At 39.6% G+C, this 7737-nt stretch overlaps 1 long non-coding RNA gene across 1 annotated transcript; it reads right to left on the reverse strand.

Moving 5' to 3' along the window:
- Positions 1-1898: 1898 nt before the first annotated feature.
- LOC117805856 lies at positions 1899-7242 on the reverse strand. Its single transcript, XR_004629537.1, has 3 exons — positions 7190-7242; positions 4450-4609; positions 1899-2078 (listed from the first exon to the last, which is right to left on the reverse strand). It is a non-coding gene; the product is annotated as an uncharacterized LOC117805856 (long non-coding RNA).
- Positions 7243-7737: the final 495 nt, after the last annotated feature.

Here is a 7737-nt window from a genome sequence, read left to right on the forward strand (position 1 = left end):
TTAAAGCAAAGTGACAAAAATTGAACTGAGATCAACTGCGCGAACAGAATGAATACATCTCCTCAATGTGTTTTGTGGGAGGTATAAATATGGAGATTTGCGCCACAAGAGACTGAACTCCATATGCAGGCATTTTGTAAGATTCACTTCAAACACACTGGAGAGTTTATTGGCACTATGACTTGTTTTTATTTCCAAGTTATGGGTGCATAGTTTCTGCCAGCCTGATTTATTGAGGTTAAAGCTGGTGTAATCCACATTTTGTACAAGCAGATGATTTGCACAAGATATACTACGTGGAATGAGTCCCTTTTATCAACATTTCCCCAGAGAGTTATTAGAAACTCCTCACTTTCTCTCACTTCCACAAAGACTTACACCCTTTAGTTCATTAAGTTAGTTTTCCAGCAGGCAAACTCTACCATCATCCACTTCAGGTCGAGACCCAGGGGATACGATTTGTCAGAGAAGAAGCACTCAGCCTTAGCTCCTCAGCACGGAAATATATAGTGAACAGGTATGGGAATTAGAATCCTGACAAGGGGAGCGGGGGTGATCCTTCACTTCACATTGGGGTCCTGCTCCTTGCAGCACTCAATGTACATTACTCTGTTATTCATATTACTCTCATTATGGGTTTTTGACTGATAAGAATCAAGTGTTTCACATTTTAAAGGGTAATTAATAATACTAATGACTGGCAAATACAGCAGAGCACTTTGTAAATTAACAGTCAGATGTCTCTCTAAGGTCTTTGTTGGACACCAAAATAAGCACAGAGAAAAGAGATAACAAAGAGTGATCTTCAACATGTTCACCATGACATTATAAGGTTTGTCAAACCTCTGTTTAGAGCTTGTTGCACTCAGTAAGTTACCCAAAAGTTAAGGCAAAAGCCTGATATATTCTTCTGCATTGAATCATCGGCGTAAAGCTGGAGGTCCGCGTAGTTCCAGCACCTACCCAGAGGCCTACGCATCTAGCTGACGTGACCTCCTCCAAAATGTAACTACGCGTCGGATCAACGCAGACCACAAGCCCTGTGATTGGTCCGCTCGGCGGGATTGTATTTCCCGCATTTACAGAACTTCTGGGAAACTGGAAGCCCCTGCTGCGTAGGGGCGACGCAGAAGTATAAACCAGCCTTAATGCAGAAGTGCAAAGGCTGCAGTTCCATATATGGCCACTAGAGGCTCGCTCCAAAAGTGAGTCAATCCCCATAAAACCACATGTTAATAAGCCAAACTCTACAGCAGAATAAATCATGTTCACAGCCTGGTACAAACAGTTTTCGCCGCTTGATTTCTCCTTCATGACAAATGTGGGTGTGGTGAATTTTTATCCACATAACTTGTGTCAAGGTTCAAGATTACTCATAATTTCAGTAGCTTTAAATGAAGGTTGATGTAAGCTTCTCTCCGGTAGAAATAAGCCAATTTTAGTCACTTAAATTAAGTCTCAATTGTTGTTTTGTTGTCAATGATTTTTGCAAAATTCTATCCTCCTCTCTAGTTCCACTCCTTTCCCCAAATATGGTCGCCTCTAGCTTGAAAACGCTAAGATATCAGCAACAATAATGCATGTGGTCAGGCTTTAAATTTGTAGTCTACAAACTGAGAATATTAATATGGTTGAGTTAACTTTTTATACACTGACTTTTATTTTGTTGTCCCTTTTATCCCAGTAACGGTTTAAAAAATTATTCATTTTTTAACATACTTGCAAAGTCTTCAAGACAAGGAATGAAAATGCACCCAGACGTCAAAGAGCATTGCACGAAAAAAAAGGCTTCACTGTTTTTTTTATTTGATTGCTATTGTATTCTCTTTATTTATAGCGTCTGTGAGGGCCCCCTTCATTTTCATTTCATGTGGAAAACACAGTCTGTTCTGGCATTGTTCTTCCAGAGTCAACCGGTTATTAGATATAAAAGAGGTTTACAACCCGGTAATCATGCCTAGAGTTCTTCAAGCAGTGGAAGTGAATGCCGTTTCCAGAAGCTTCTCTTCTGAGCTGGATGGCGAGATGCAGTGTTGGCTGCTTCAGCTTGTTCCCTCAGACGCTCAGTATCAGGCTGCCTGAGCCAAGAGAGGATAGAAAGCATTCAGCAAGCGATTCTCCCACAGTAGATCCAAGAGGGGAGTTAAGATTCACATCTCCAAATGCCAAGATGAGATTATTTTTATTGCGTATGACAGCAGGAAAAAAGTACACCACCATTTTGTACAGTGGGATGCATGAGGGGTTTAAAATAGTTCTCTCACCTAGATTTGGATTTATATTGATGTCAGTCTGAATGTGAATGTACATGTAGAGCTGAGTGTTTTTCACTCTAATTTCTCACCTCTTTTTAGACTTAAAATGAGTACTCAATATTTCTCGTTTATATAAACATATCACTTTCAAACAGAGACAGAAACTGTGTAACACAAAGACTACAGATTATTTAGTACTTTTTATATCATCTACATCAGGCATGTCCAAAGTACGGCCTGGGGGCCAATTGCGGCCCAAGGTCCATTTATTTATGGCCCCAAGCTTCCATCTTAAATTGTGTTATTTATAGCAAAGAAATTAAACATCTTCTGAATCATCTGTACATTTGCAGTTTCTTTCAAGCGCACAAACAAAACTAAAGTCAACCCAGAAACATCTCAAAAAGCTTCACATGGACTACCTGTCTAAAGCCATAGCTCTGGGAATCCTGCAAGACGGCAATAAAAAAGAAACGCAAGAACTCTTAAAGCTGACAGGTTTTCAAATAATTGTTTTTATCATGATGAGAAAATGTTCTTGATGAACACTAAAAGTTCAGAAGACACAAAAGAGGACACAAGACAAGATCAAAATTATGAAATTGTACAGAAAAGGCTAAATTTGGTGCGTACAATTTTTCAGAACTCAGGAAAAAAATTTGTTTGTTCTGAAAATGTTGTCTGCTTGTCAGGAAAGTCTTAAAAACAACATGTATAAGAAGTGTGATGAAATCCAGATTGTGAACCTGCCATAGGAAAATATTGAGACAATATTTTTTCCACATTGCCCGACCTTAATGAAAAACATTTTCCTCCAGAAGAAGATAAAGTTTGCTAATGTTTACATGGCTTGTGGATAACTGAAGACTTCCTAGTTACTGTTTTATTGAGAAAAAAATTTAAATATTGTTATTAAATAGATATTTCATATATATCTTTTAGGATTCCATAGTCTCAGTAGGAGCCACTGGCCCTGAGGTATTCTGACAACATCATATGTGGCCCTCTTTGAAAAAAGTTTGGACACCACTGATCTACAGTCAAGATGCAGTATGTGACACATGCCTCTGAGAGACTGATTACATTATGAAAAGTGTTTACCAAGGATTTGGATGTTAATAACCATCATCAGTAAAGTAGTTATTTTTAGTCTTGGATCTGGTTTTCATTGTTACTGAATGATTCAGAGATTCAGAAGTATTGTGAGGAAAAATTGGATTTTGCTGTGATGCACCAGTTTTTGGCTGACTTAATAAATTAGATTTCTCATTATGTTTGTGTCAGGACATAATATCCAAAATGAAAATTAAGAAAACTAAAGTCTGCACATTCATATTTTATGCCTCACAGAGTTTTAGAAACCCTCTGACTTTGTTATCCACAGAACTTGAGGGTCAGTGAAATGAGCAATATCAATCCAAACATCTTCTTAAAGTTTTAGGGAAAAAAACATTTTGTATAATTTATTTTGTACAAATAATCTAGCTAGCAAAGTGAAGCACAAGGCAAACATTATTGCTTCTATGCTAGTAGAAATTGGTGCTAAGGGGACCTCAAATACCCCTTTTCGACCAAGGCAGTTTCAGGGCCAGTTCGGAGCCAGGTAAAGAAAATACTAAAAGCTCTGCTAGCTATGGTTGTCTATTCAGTCCATAGACATAGACGCCGCATTGGCTGCTGAGGCGCAAGAAATACAGCCGCCATCTTGGTCCGGTCATCCTACCCATGATCCTACCTGTAAACGTAAACTGAAGCAGCAGAGACTTCAAGATGCCAGAGCCCTGTGCTGCAAAATAGCTATCATACATCACATATATCACATATCAGGATATTCTATTACTGTTAAGCCCACTATGAATATTAAAATACGCCAAACCATGTGTCCTGTATCATACCTACATGTATGACGTTTGCAGAAAACAAAAACTGCATGTAAATCAGTTTAGTATTTAGTGAGTTATGATTGATTAAATGCGCTGACACTTAATTGCGCCTGCCAAACAGATTACACTGAGGGGAGCGGGTGACCGGACCAAGATTGGGGCCCCATGGTTTGTCAGCACCAATAGGTAGTGACGGTCGATGCAGCGTCTACTCTTTATATGTCTATGATTCAGTCAATCAAGATGGGACTTCACCTTTCTTTACATGCTCCGTCTGAGGTTTCTCTCTTTTGTCCTTAACTTATGTATACCTTTAATGCCTCCTACACCATCCAGGAAATGATTCGGCTCCATGATTGGCATTTATTGTGGTGTCCAGTTTTCTTTTCTCCTCCACTTGTGAATCCAGATCACATCCGTCCCTCTCCGAGAGAGCCAGCAGAGGAGGAAGTGAAGGAGAGCGATGGTGCCCTGTAGGAGGGAGGAGGGTTGACTGATGATCCATTCCAGCTACACAGTTGGTTGTCAGTGTATAAATGGCCTCAGCCTCACAGCCATTCAATCTAAACTATAGTGAGCAGGCGGGAGCTCGCTGATACTCTCAGAGCTGTGCAGTTTCACACGTCTGCTTTCATGGAATCCGAGTTACAGATGTGGACGCTGAGCATGATGTATGATTCCCATCAGATACACTGAGGGAACCTTTATCACATCCCCCACTCTCAGTGTTTATGCCATTTTGATTAAACATTATTACACAGGGTGGGATATTAAAACAAAAAAAAGTGGGCGTGTTTTTAAAACGTTTTCATTTTATTAACCACAGAGGAGCTCAAATATAAAGCTTGTTAAATTGTTTCATCTTACTTAAAAAGCATACGAGTTAAATAAAAAAGAAGCCATGAATAAAGCTATAATTAATGTTCACTGCACAAGCAGGAGTATTACAACTGAATGATTCATTAAAGGCACTGAGGAGTTATTATATTGATTCTGGTGACCCCTTTTGATTGAACTAGTGGTGCTTCTTTTCTGTGATGAAGACTGCAATTCCCATGAGCACCATCGACCCACTATGTTAAAAATATGTCTTTTGCCAAAGCGTGCATTTCTTGAGGAAGCAAACGAATGAATACAGATCTTTTTAATCCTACTTTTCTTTGTTCATGACAGCTTTTAGCAGGATGCAGAATGATGAGGTAATTATTTGATTCATAGGTAAATTATAAACTGTATGTTACAACAACAAAACTTTGTAAACTTAATCTATTCATGGATTTGTTGCCATTAGGCAGCCTAGTAAAGATGACTAGACGCAACCAGTGTAACGTTACCTGTCACAGCCCTGGCGTCATTATGTGTGCTCTGGTGTCCCAATGAATATTTTGACCAATTTCTTCTTCAACTGAGCTAAGCCCAGGTTGTAGATCAGCCATGAGTGCAAAACATAATGTCAAAAGAATATTATTTGAAGTTAAAAAAACTCCTCTTGTTTGCTAACTCACATGTCCTATATGTTCTTGTCCAAAGGGGAGGTGTACGTTTTTTAAATCCTAAATTAATCAAGCTTTCCAGAGTCACATGTTGCCACTCTGTTCAGTTACTTTAAAAGTTAGAAAATTACAAAGGAATATAACATCTGTATATTATTTACATAGGTTTTAAAGTAGACTTAATTTGTGGGAATACACTGCCAAAACTCAAAAATGAGGAAATGTTTTTATGTTACTTTTAATCCAAAATATCTCATTAGACCTGATATAAGGCACATTTACCTGATGAGTCTAGATAAACATCTTATTTTGAGATATGGTGAGCAAGAAGTAATTTCTTTACACATCATGACATCATGAGCAATGTTTCACGTCTTACTTTTTGCTCGTAATATCAGAAGATGTTTATCTGGACTTATCAGGTCAAAGCTGTTTGTTTCAAATTTAATTAGATGCTGTTTACCAGAAGTAAGAATACTTTAGAGACTTTGCAGAGTAAAAAAGGTAAGTAAATGCTACTCACTCATGTGTCTGGATAAGTAAAAACCTAGTGGACCCCCCAAGTTGAAAATGTCTGGATCCCCTCCTGCTTTCAGTTAATAACTTCAGGACTCAAAACAACATCATCTCTAAATGCAATAGCTTAGTTAATGTCCAGGTAAACATAAACCTGCTTCTGCTTTAATGACAGACATCTGTCCTCCTCCTGCAGAGGGGGCAGCTTTAAATGATGGAGCAGAGACAGGGGAATGCAGACCAGAGGGGGAAAAATCCCCTCTGCTCAGCACATTATTAATTCAAGCGATGTGCAGCATCACTTCTTAACTGTTGATAAACCGAGACTTGTGCCGCTTAAGTTTTGCCTCCTTTCTGCAGCTAATACATGCAAACAACAGCAGCAGACAACACAAATCTGTATCTGAAGGCACGTCTTCAGGTGCAGCAGCATTAATGATGTTTTGTTTTATTGGCAGCCAACGGTTGTAATGTCACCGCCTCTTTTACTGATGGTGAATCCTCCCTGATATACTCAACGCCTGTCCGCAGATAAGCACATTTGAAAGCCAGTTTGGTGACAGGACAGACACCACAGAGAGGAGCTTTTAGAGTCAAACCGAGTGAGGGAGAGAAATGGAAAACAGCAGCATAATGAAGCAGGGGGTGCACAACGCTCATTATAACAACAGAGCCTGTCTGGGCTGTTAAAAAAAAAAAAAAAAGAAAGGATGTATATGACAGCTCAAATCCAAGGAACGCATATGAGCATCTCAATTACAGGAGCTTACAGCACAGCAACAGGGAACTGAGGGAATGTGATGCCTGAGAGTCTGACAGAAAACAGGGAAGAGTTCGTCTGGGTCCATGTGATGTCTTTGCATGTGCGTGTGTTCATACATGTGCAGCTTAAAATGCACTTTTGCATCAACCCCCCTCGCTGATGTTTCCCCCTCTCTTCTCCCTATTAAGAGCTCCTTTTCTGACAGCTTCCTCAGATCTTAAAGGAAGCACATACAGTATAGATGCCATTGGGTCATGACACCCACTCTGGATTACTCACAGTGACTGCTGGCTTGTCTGTCTGTCACTTCCCAAAGTCCTGCCAGATCAGACTCTCCTGCATTGACGGCAGTAGGGTGGTAGCTATAGCAACAGCTCATCCCACCCCCCCACCCACCCACCCTGTGTGTGCAATCTGATCTTGTTTATCGAGTTCTTCTTCTCATCGGAGCAGCTGCATGGAGGCAACCCCTGGTGCCTCATGGCCAAAGGAACAGCAATAGATCTGGATGTAAATTGATCAAAAAGGGAATAAAAAATGAGAAGTGCCAAACAAACAACCTGGCAGAGTGTTGATCAGACATTTATTTGTGGGAAAACACACACTTTCTCATGCAATCTTTGTAGTTAAGTAGATAATGGCTTTTTTTTGTCTTTCACTGCAGGGTGATTACTTTTCCAAGCACCATTAACCCACCGGGCTGCAGTCCCCTCCTTTTTCTTTACCGGTCTGATGCAAAGGCTGTTTCCAAAGTTCTCCAATCGATTGTAATTATATATTAATGAGAGCATTTACAGGTCATAACAGGCACCTTTATGTAATGTATA

This window comes from Notolabrus celidotus, chromosome 22, assembly GCF_009762535.1.
Source record: "Notolabrus celidotus isolate fNotCel1 chromosome 22, fNotCel1.pri, whole genome shotgun sequence".
NCBI lineage: Eukaryota > Metazoa > Chordata > Actinopteri > Labriformes > Labridae > Notolabrus > Notolabrus celidotus.